Source organism: Lygodium microphyllum, chromosome 21 (assembly GCF_053477565.2).
Source record: "Lygodium microphyllum isolate KBCC chromosome 21, Lygodium_microphyllum_v1.1.10, whole genome shotgun sequence".
Taxonomy (NCBI): Eukaryota; Viridiplantae; Streptophyta; class Polypodiopsida; order Schizaeales; family Lygodiaceae; genus Lygodium; species Lygodium microphyllum.
Genome location: NC_141155.1, coordinates 40,761,543 through 40,772,920, shown reverse-complemented (window position 1 = coordinate 40,772,920; position 11,378 = coordinate 40,761,543).

Sequence of the window (11,378 nt, the reverse complement as noted above, 5' to 3'; positions counted from 1 at the left end):
AAGTGCCTACACTGATACTTCCTTCTTCACACACCTTTGAATCGTTGTTGTTGTGTTTCAAGATGTGGAGACAACGACCTGTTCTTAGAGCTATTATTATTGTCTTTGACTCCTCCTTCAACTCACCTCATTCCTGATCCTTGACACGAAGGTTTGAGGCCCATTGTACCATGTTCAGCATACAATTTGATTGATTGATTCATTCACATTTTGAGTTATCTACTTTCTGTATTTTTCATAGGCTTTGAGTTCTCTATCTATGTTTAAGCTGCACTAGAGAGCGGGAATTGAGATACTAAAATGAAGGCATGCATTAATATTAAAATATAGTGTGTGAATCATATTTTTTCTCAAAAATAAAAAAGTTTCGGTTTTTTGTCGGTCTTTCATACACATGCTTACTCAAGACACATCCATACAAATTTAGCTAGCATTTTACACTAGTATTACACAAACAAAATATAATCCTTAGCCGAAATCTCTCTTGAGAGAAAAAAATACTCTCTTCTGTTGGTGAAAAATTGGGTGGCTTGCCAGGCAGTAAACACAGATGATGATAATTGATCAGGGCAAGTGGTAGTAGACCCAGGTGCTTGAGGTGATGATAACAGTTGCTTGACGAAGATTGGATGCTGGTGTAAAGACATGCTCAAACAAAGAATGAGAAATAAAAGTGCATGACAAGAATGCAATGAACACAATAGAACTCAAGATGAAGAGAACTTAGGAGTGGAGAATGAATGAACGAATAGACTTAAGCTGATTATGAATACAATGAGCCTCAAACTCCCATGTCTGAGGTTGACCAGAATGAGGTGAGTTAGAAGAGAAGTCGGATATATTGATGATAGCTCTAAGAGTTTGTCATATCTTGAGGCTTGAATGGGTCCCAAAACACAACAGATAGATTCTGATAATGTTGATGAATAGGGGGCAGAAGAGTGTTAGCCCAAATTGCTGAAATGCAAGTCTGGTTGGTTGGATGATAATGTCAGTTGATCATGACGAGTAGGAGATGACATAGTAGCAAGGTGGCGGCCTGCCTGGCCATTAAAACACAGTGATCAGTAGCTTCAGAGGAGTGCTAGAAGCAAAATGCAGGCTGCAAAAGGATGGTGACCACTGTAGGAGCTAAAAATATAGCATGCATAGTAGACGATAGGTGTTGGAAACTTGGGGAAGGGTGGTGGCTGGGCACAATCAACAAGCTCAACTAACAAAACATAGTGGATAAGTTGCCTAATTTATGGAACATTGGGGAGTACACCTAAACTGAGATATCTGCCAAATGGGGTGTGGAAAGCAGTGAGAAGTGGGCGGTACCAATAGATTAACAGCAGATTAATCCAAATGGCAATGGATTATATAGCCCATCAATTCATAGATGAGGAATCGGGAAAAGTTTGTGGACTTGTGAATGGGAAACAAAAGTTTGTGGATTTGAGTTTTTGGGTGTTTAAATTTAAGGTTTTAATGTATAATGGACCTTTTTAGAGCTTAACAGACCCTCTAGCATCCAAGGCATCCGTCAATAGGTTCACACGCTTCCTAGCCTTAATTTTAAATTCCTAATCTCTTTGAACCTAAGAGCGTTGAAACCTTTCAAAAACCTTATCGAATACATTAAATCATTTATTTTCTAATCCCCATGACACCAAAAGTCATTTCCAGATGGCTTTCTTTTTGGAGAAAAGAAAATTTGATTGATAATACCTTGGAGAGAAAACTTCAAGCAAAATATATCCAAGGAGCTATTCAATGTCCTTGACCAAGATCTGATCTAGGTATTTCTCTTTCACTTGTCCACCACAACTTTTGCCATTGTTCACCATTGCCAAAGCTAGGATTATTTGTCATGTAACTTACATTCAATTGACACATGTATACAATACTTGTGTACAACTTAAGTATCCCAAGAGCATTAAGTTAAAAATCATGACCCCTTGATAGACCTTCATGTTAAAACCTTGCAATTGCCCTTGATTGCATAGGAATGATAAAAAGGCATGAGTTACCACTAGAAATGCATGTGACTTGTAGTCAAACTACCATATAGATGTCTTGTGTATGTTTAAAATTCCATCCACTGAAACTAATTACAATCCACACGCATGCATCATAATCACTATTAGAATTGAAGGTAGTATATCAACAAGCTAAAAACCAACCTTTGAACAAACTAAGGCAGAGTAATGCTAGCACCCAACATAAACAATGCTACAATCTCGGAGTCATGGTGGCTTGCCTTGTTGAGGCCACCCGTCTTACGGGCCTAACAAGCCCAAACTAAAGGGCCACCACTTGAGATACTCCTTCGGGAGACAAGTGACGAGGTTGAATGATGACTAGGACTCCATCGGGTCACTTTTGAGGCGAGTGAGGAAGCAGGTGGTGTTGTGTAGCCCAAGTCTCATGCCCTAATGCCAATTGCACAAGGGAACTCTCTTGCCGCGCGAAAGAGTTTGGTGAGCAATGAGGTTGCTCTTCTCTCCGAAATTGGTCTCAACTAGTGTAATTGCGAGGTGGGTTTAAAATACAATGATGCCATGGTGCACTCCTTCAAGAAATGGCGTAGCGCGTGTGGTGACATGTACGATGCCCACACTTACTCTATCGCAAGGGAGTATGCGGTGATGTGTCTGGTACCTGGGTACACTTGCCGGAGAGGAGTGTATTGTTGGGTTTCATTCACGCTTATGCTCATAGAGGAGTGTCGGTGATCAGTAGGACATTGGGGCACTTTTTACTCTTGGTACAAGAGGTTTTTTCCCCCAGACTTATTCTCTTCTTTTGTATGTGCCTATGTTACACACTTACGGGCACTTATCATGTTTGGGTGTGAACACCCCCTACAACCCTAAGGTTTAAGGGTTGTACTTTGTACTTTCAGCTTACACTCTTTCAGTCTATTGCATTGGGTGTTGTGCTTCACTCCCCACACTGTCTACTGCACTCTCAATTGAGCTTCGATCCTCTCAGCCTCTCACATTTAGTATCAGAGCTGAGTTCAACTCAATTCAGCTTTGCTCAATTCAGCCTTTAAGAGTGTCCGTGAGCTCTTGAGGTCTGCAGCTCGACCTGCTCTACTCTCAACACCTGCAGAGTGCCGCCTTGTGGTGCTCTTCCTAGAGCCTCCCAACGAGCGCCAACAGTCTTGCCCACTCCGCCCGCCTGGACTGCGTGCGCCTCCCTAGACTGCTTGCGCCACCGGTCAGCCAAGGAGGCCGCCTGCCAGCTTGCCCATATGTGCAGTGGTTCTGTGTAGCTCTGCCTGTCCGCTTGGGAGCCCATCTGACTGTCCTGCGCCCTCACCAGTTTGCTGCGCTACTCTAGCCACCTGCGCCCCCTCACTTGTCTTCCAATGCCCTTGTGGCGTTTCATTGCTCTAGCACCAACACCCCGTCCTGTCTACCATGCCCACTACTCCCCCTACAACTTGGAAGCTGCCATTTGTGCCCACTGACGATGCACTCGTCAACTGGGACAGCTCCCGCGACTGTCAAGGTTAGGGTGAAAAGACATTTTTTAATCAAATTTTTATTTCAAATCTTATTCATAGGAAAGCATTGTGCTTGGGCAGCATATCTCTGCATTTGCAAGTGTTTGGGACACATTTAACGCAGAGATTTTGTGAAATTTTGGGGCTTTTGGGCCTTTTGAAGACATTGGAAAAGGTATTACAATCTCAATTTGAATTAGACTGTTTTTGATAATTTTGGGGCTTTTGCTATACAGTGTTGGGCTTTTGCTCATACAGTGTTATTGAGCATTGAATGCACCTTGGACTGCGTGCATTACAGACAATTTTGACAGAGTGTACCTTAGTGTACTAATTGTAGCAAGCTATTTGCTGTAATTTTTGGAAATTTTGGAGATTTCTAGGTTGGTCCAGCTTGGATATTGCTCTTTTGTTTCTTTTGGCATTGATTATCATGGCAAATCAGGGAGGGGATGTATTATCCAAGGAGGACAGATTCGATGGTAACAACTACTCACTTTGGTCCTTCGTGATGAAGAATGTGTTGATTGCGAAAAATCTCTGGAACTTTGTTAGCGGAGAAGAAGTTAGGCCTGTAGTTGTGGCTCCTGCTACTCCTTTTCCAGGAGGATGTGGACAACGGGCACCTCAGCCTGTTTAGCTTGCTCCACTTCAGCCATTTCCCAAAGATCAGCAGCTCAAAAAGCATGGGATATACGGGATGCATAGGCTTTGTCGCTGATTGCATTGGTAGTTCAACGTTCATCATCCCTCACATTCAGTGTGTAGCTTCTTCATGAGAAGCTTGACTAACTTTGGAGTACATGTTTGCTGGTAAGAATGAGACTTGCATCTCTTTCTTAAAGAAAGAGCTTGAGACATTGAAGATGGATGAGGGTGATTCTATGCAAGATCACTTGAACAAAATTCAGGACTTCTGTGAGAAACTTATGAATGTCAATGAGTACTACTTAGATGCGCAGCTGATATCTACTACATTGAACTCATTACCTCCTTCGTACTTGGCTTTTCATACAACCATAAACCTCACCATCAGGATTGCCCCACAACGGATTACTTTTCTTCAGTTAGTCAGTTTGCTTCTAGAGGAGGAGTAAACAAGAAGAAATAGTGGTGTGGATGTCATAGCCTTTGAGCAAGCTTTTATGGCAAGACAGAAGGGCAAAAGCAGCCAAGTAAAGAATGCTCTGTAAAGCTCTAGGACTTCAGGTACTTCATAGGGTAATTAAAAAACAAGGGGGCACGCAAGCCAAGAAGGGCAAATGCCATTATTACAAGAAGCTAGGCCTTTACTGTTGAGATATTAGCAATCACACCTAATGTAGCCTCTTTGTATGAGGCAGTTTGGGATGAAGACATGCAGGGTGCAGGAATCCCATGTGCACAGAAATGGAAAATTGTACCCATTCAACAACTATAAAGCATTGTACTTGACTATCACTTTTCATGTGGAATGAATACATGATGATGATTTTATTTATTAGTTAGTGTCAATGTTGTACTTGTCAGTCCTACAGAAGATTGTGTTTATGAGTCCAAGCTTCCATCTTGGAACCTAATTCACTTGTGTAACAGTTGTGGTCTTCAGTCAATGTCATCATGAGTTTAGTCTATGCTTACAAGCCGCCATAGCTATGCTCTAGATCCCGCGTATTTTAACATGGTATCAGAGCCCAGTCGGGCATGGCACTGCTTCTCCAGTTCCATTCTACTCTCATCTAGCTCAGCTTGAGCTTAGTCTAGCTCAGGTTAAGTAGGACATTAGGGCACTTTTTACTCTTGGTACAAGAGGTTTTTTCCCCCAGACTTATTCTCTTCTTTTGTATGTGCCTATGTTACACACTTACGGGCACTTATCATATTTGGGTGTGAACACCCCCTACAATCCTAAGGTTTAAGGGTTGTACTTTGTACTTTCAGCTTACACTCTTTCAGTCTATTGCATTGGGTGTTGTGCTTTACTCTCCACATTGTCTACTGCACTCTCAATTGAGCTTCGATGCTCTCAGCCTCTCACATTTAGTATCAAAGCTGAGTTCAACTCAATTCAGCTCTGCTCAATTCAGTCTTTAAGAGTGTCCGCGAGCTCCTGAGGTCTGCAGCTTGACCTGCTCTACTCTCAACACCTGCAGAGTGCCGCCTTGTGGTGCTCTTCCTAGAGCCTCCCAACGAGCGCCAACAGTCTTGCCCACTCCGCCCGCCTGGACTGTGTGCGCCCCCCCTAGACTGCTTGCGCCACCGGTCAGCCAAGGAGGCCGCCCGCCAGCCTGCCCGTATGTGCGGTGGTTCTGCGTAGCGCTGCCCTGCGCTGCCTGTCCGCTTGGGAGCCCACCTGACTGTCCTGCGCCCTCACCAGTTTGCTGCGCTGCTCTAGCCACCTGCGCCCCCTCACTTGTCTTCGAATGCCCTTGTGGCGTTGCACTGCTCTGGTGCCAACACCCCGTCCTGGTCTGCCATGCCCACTACTCCCCCTTCAACTTGGAAGCTGCCATTTGTGCCCACTGACGATGCAATAGCTTGAACATGTGCCACCAATAGCTGGGATAACTCCTGACTGTCAAGTTTAGGGTGAAAAGATATTTTTTAATCAAATTTTTATTTCAAATCTTATTCATAGGAAAGCATTGTGCTTGGGCAGCGTATCTCTGCATTTGCAAGTGTTTGGGACACATTTCACGCAGAGATTTTGTGAAATTTTGGGGCTTTTGGGCTTTGTGAAGACATTGACAAAAGTATTACAATCTGTGTGAAATAGACTGTTTTTTATAATTTTGGGGCAAGAAATTTTGGGGCTTTTGCTCATGCAGTGTTGGGCTTTTGCTCATACAGTGTTATTGAGCATTGAATGCACCTTGGACTGCGTGCATTACAGACAATTTTGACAGTGTACCTTAGTGTACTAATTGTACCAAACTATTTGCTGTAATTTTTGGAAATTTTGGAGATTTCTAGGTTGGTCCAGCTTGGATATTGCTCTTTTGTTTCTTTTGGCATTGATTATCATGGCAAATCAGGGAGGGGATGTATTATCCAAGGAGGACAGATTCGATGGTAACAACTACTCACTTTGGTCCTTCGTGATGAAGAATGTGTTGATTGCGAAAAATCTTTGGAACTTTGTTAGCAGAGAAGAAGTTAGGCCTGTAGTTGTGGCTCCTGCTACTCCTTCTCTAGGAGGACGTGGACAACGGGCACCTCAGCTTGTTTAGCTTGATCCACTTCAGCCATTTCCCAAAGATCAGTAGCTCAAAAAGCATGAGATACACGGGATGCATAGGCTTTGTCGTTGATTGCATTGGTAGTTCAACGGTCCATCATCCCTCACATTCAATGTGTAGCTTCTTCATGAGAAGCTTGACTAACTTTGGAGTACATGTTTGCTGGTAAGAATGAGACTTGCATCTCTTTCTTAAAGAAAGAGCTCGAGACATTGAAGATGGATGAGGGTGATTCTATGCAAGATCACTTGAATAAAATTCAGGACTTCCGTGAGAAACTTATGAATGTCAATGAGTACTACTTAGATGCACAGCTGATATCTACTACGTTGAACTCATTACCTCCTTCGTACTTGGCTTTTCATACAACACTAAACCTCACCATGAGGATTGCCCCACAGCGGGTTACTTTTCTTCAGTTAGTCAGTTTGCTTCTAGAGGAGTAAACAAGAAGAAATAGTGGTGTGGATGTCATAGTCTATGAGCAAGCTTTTATGGCAAGACAGAAGGGCAAAAGTAGCCAAGTAAAGAATGCTCTGTAAAGCTCTAGGACTTCAGATACTTCATAGGGTAATTAAAAAACAAGGGGGCACGCAAGCCAAGAAGGAAAAATGCCATTATTACAAGAAGCTAGGCCTTTACTGTTGAGATATTAGCAATCACACCTAATGTAGCCTCTTTGTATGAGGCAGTTTGGGATGAAGACATGTAGGCTGCAGGAATCCCATATGCACAAAAATGGAAAATTGTATCCATCCAACAACTATCAAGCATTGTACTTGACTATCACTTTTCATGTGGAATGAATACATGATGATGCTTTTCTTTATTAGTTAGTGTCAATGTTGTACTTGTCAGTCCTACACAAGATTGTGTTTATGAGTCCAAGCTTCCATCTTGGAACCTAATTCACTTGTGTAATAGTTGTGGTCTTCAGTCAATGTCATCATGAGCTTAGTCTATGCTTACAAGCCGCCATAGCTATGCTCTAGATCCCGTGTATTTTAACATGGTATCAGAGCCCAGTCGGGCATGGTACTGCTTCTCGAGCTCCATTCTACTCTCATCTAGCTTAGCTTGCTAGCTCAGGTTAAGTCTAGGAGCTCATCTCCTTCTTCTTCTCCATTTGACATTGTGGCAGCCATAGCCACCTTGCACCTATCTTGCTTCAAGCTCTTAGATCTTTTCAAACAGACAAGATCTTGACAAGCTTTCTTCTGGAGAACTGTAGCCCTGCTCTTGGAGCTCCTCTCTATAACTTTAGAGCTCAACATTAGGCCATTTCAAGCTCAGCATTGTGATTCTACATAGTTGTTGCCCTTTGTGTCTGCCATAGCGAGACAAACCCTGGCAACTTTGAGGAGCTAGATCTTGCAATAGAGGGCATAACTCTTCACGCTGTCTTCTACAAAGTTGTTCTTCTACTCGAGGCGCTTCAGCGTGGCATAGAAATCAACGTGATCAATGTAGAATAAGCTCAGCATTTTGAAAAGTTGACGTCGTTGATAGATCTGTGCCTAGTTCCAATCGTACAGTTTGTTCAGTTCGTACACGCAACAATGTTGATCATTATCATAGGGCTTTTGAAGCTATACATCTGAACTCTCTCTCTCCCAGAGGGTTTCTCAAATTATTACCTCTCTGAGCAGCAATAAGCAAAATACCAATCGCCTGTTCTGAAAACCCTAATCTGCCATAGCTCACTTTCACAGAAGCTCCTTTTTTACTTCATCTACTCACCGATTCCACTACATTGAAGGCTCTGTCACTTAGGTTTGAAGGTACTAGCATAAAATCAAGGAAGGGAAGATTTGGTTTGGAAGATCTTGAAGGCTTGGAAGTTTTTTTGAAGATCATCAAGTCAAACTCAAGCAACAAACATCAAAGTTCAAACTAGTATATTTTGATACTACACTGCCATTGCTTGTGTCTTTTGACACATACAAAGATCAACTCATTGCTGGTTATTCTTTGTCATTTGAAGCTGATTCTTTAACACAAGAATGCCAAGCATGAAGTTTTTTATGTGGATGCCACTCATGGGAAGTAACATGATTATTGTTACTCATTTATACTACATTGGAAAAATGTCTATTCTACTTACAGGAACACATGAAGTTGCTTACATCAAAGAGCAATTAATGAATCCATTTGAAGATTTTGAAGTCATTTTTGCTGTGGTGGAAACGAAGAAAACTTACATGACTTTCAAGTTCATAATGACAAAAGATTCCTAACTTTGGCTAGGGGCTTATTTATAGCAAACTCTAAGCTCTAGACCTATTATCTTATTACAAAGGCTTTTAGTCTATCATTGGGCTTATTTATTTGTCATTGGCCTTATTTACTTCATTACAGCTTGATACCTTGTCCCATGAGCCGCTTGCTATTGATGATCATTTGGAACACACTAGGAATGAAATTCAACATCCTAAAAGAGTTTCCCCTTGGATCCTCAACACTCTTCGGGGCAGTGAGCAGCCTCTTCCTTTGGCTACTTGCACACGAGTCTCTGCTTGCCCAAAACAAGGTAATCTTCTTACATGTGTATTGGTGGCTACAACATACAACAGAGAACCCTTATGCTATAGCCACGCTTTTTGAAATAATCATTCGGTGAAAGCCATGAACATAGAAATTGATTCCATCCATTAGAATGATACTTGGGAGCTATGTGACTTGACCTCCAAAGTGTGCAACATGTACCAAATGGGTTTATAAAATTAAAAGAAAGTCAAATGGTTTTATTCATAGGTACAAAGCCCACCTAGTTGCTAAGGGCTATGCCCAGTAGCAAGGAATTGGCTTTGAGGATATCTTTGCTCCTACTATCAAGAGTATTATTGCCCTTGTTGCCCACTTCTATTGGAAAGTACATCATTTGGACATCAAGACAACATTTCGCCATGAGCATCTCACTAGAGAGATATATGTTTCAAAGCCTCCATGATTTAAGATTAAAGACTTCGAGCACAAAGTTTGTTCTCTCAAGAAGGCTTTGTATGGTTTAAATTGAGCTTGATGGGCTTGGTATGCCCGAAAACATTCTCATCTATTGTGTCTTGGCTTCTAGAATAGCCCTAGGGAGTCTACTCTTTGCATTCGACATTAGGGATCTAATTTTATTATTCTCCTACTTTATGTTGATGACATGCTATTCACTAGGACCAATGGTGGTCAAATTGCAACATTCAAGGCTGATTTATAGTAGAGCTTTGCCAAGATAGCTCTTGGTCTACTCTATTACTACTTGGGTATCCAATTTATCAACATTTAGGGGCATTATCATGACACAGTCCAAGTATATTAGACAACTTCTTTAGTCCTATCATTTTGAGGGTTGCAATCGCGTGTCTACTCCCTTAGACTATTTATGCACAGGAGGCCCGATGTTCAGTTTGCTGCCTCATAGTTGAGCATGTTTATGCATAGCCCTTCAATACTTCTTTGGTAGGTAGTGAAGCATGTCTTTCAATATCTGAAAGGCACCAAGGATATTGACCTTTTCTAGCAGGTTGATTCTTTACTCTCTTTGCATGGATATTCAGATAATAGTGATTGGGTTGGATGTTGAGAATTCTTTCTCTCTCATAGTGACGTATGCTTCTTCTTAGGTATATATCTTATTTCTTGGTTTAGTAAGAAGAGAAATACAATTGTTACTTCTAGTTCTGAGGTTTAGAGTAGCGTTGACAACTACAGTGGAGTGTATTTGACTTTGCAAGTTACTTGTAGGTTTATGCACAGTGTTCTTAGATATTACCATTCCATGGAGGGGAGCTTGTAGGCCATCACTTGGGATACACATTGATGCTCTTTAGTCCGTCATCGAGCCTAGGCATTTAAACTATCATTAAATGTAGTTGTTTCCCCTAGTATCCTAGACACTAAGTGACACTAGGTTGGGTTTTCGTATGACAGTTAACCCATTTAGGATTAGGTTTTATTATAAAAAGACACTTTATATGTCACTAGCACATGAGTGTGGCATTATTCATTGTGATTGCTGAAACCAGCCTTCCTTCTCGGATAGGGTGGTTTAACTTGATTAAGCACTTAATTACAGCAATGAGCAAATGAACATAAACTGAAATGCTCACTTTACCCTTATAAACTTGGACAGTGGACACCCTGTTGGCCCCAAAATTGGCGCCCCTTTCGGTATTTTTTTAATTTCAATTGTTGATGGATAAATTACAAGCCGAGATTTCACGATCTCCTTGGCTGATTCAAAAGCCCCTTGCTGTCCCAATAATCAGCAAAGCATTCGGGCGAATTGCCCGTTGATTTTCACCTAGGACTTGCTCTAATGGAACCCCAACTGGTCAAATGCTGCCCCAAATTCACAATAGATGGGCTGGCATCTGAAATCCTCACAATTCCACGAATTTTCGGCGCTCATTTCAGTGTACAATGCCTTTGACTGATGGCACGAGTCCCAAGGTGGCTGCTAAACCCTAATTATTGCTGTAATTTAGGGTTTACAGCAGTAAACTCTCTGTTGTCCACCAAATTTGGCTGTACTTTGCTACTAATGGTTGAGAATTGCTGAGAATGCTTGAGCATAGATTGGAGGAGATGAGAGAATGCTGTAGAAAGAGAGAAAATCAGCTGAAATGTATCTTTTGATTCATAGCTCTGATGACAAATCTGATGGCACC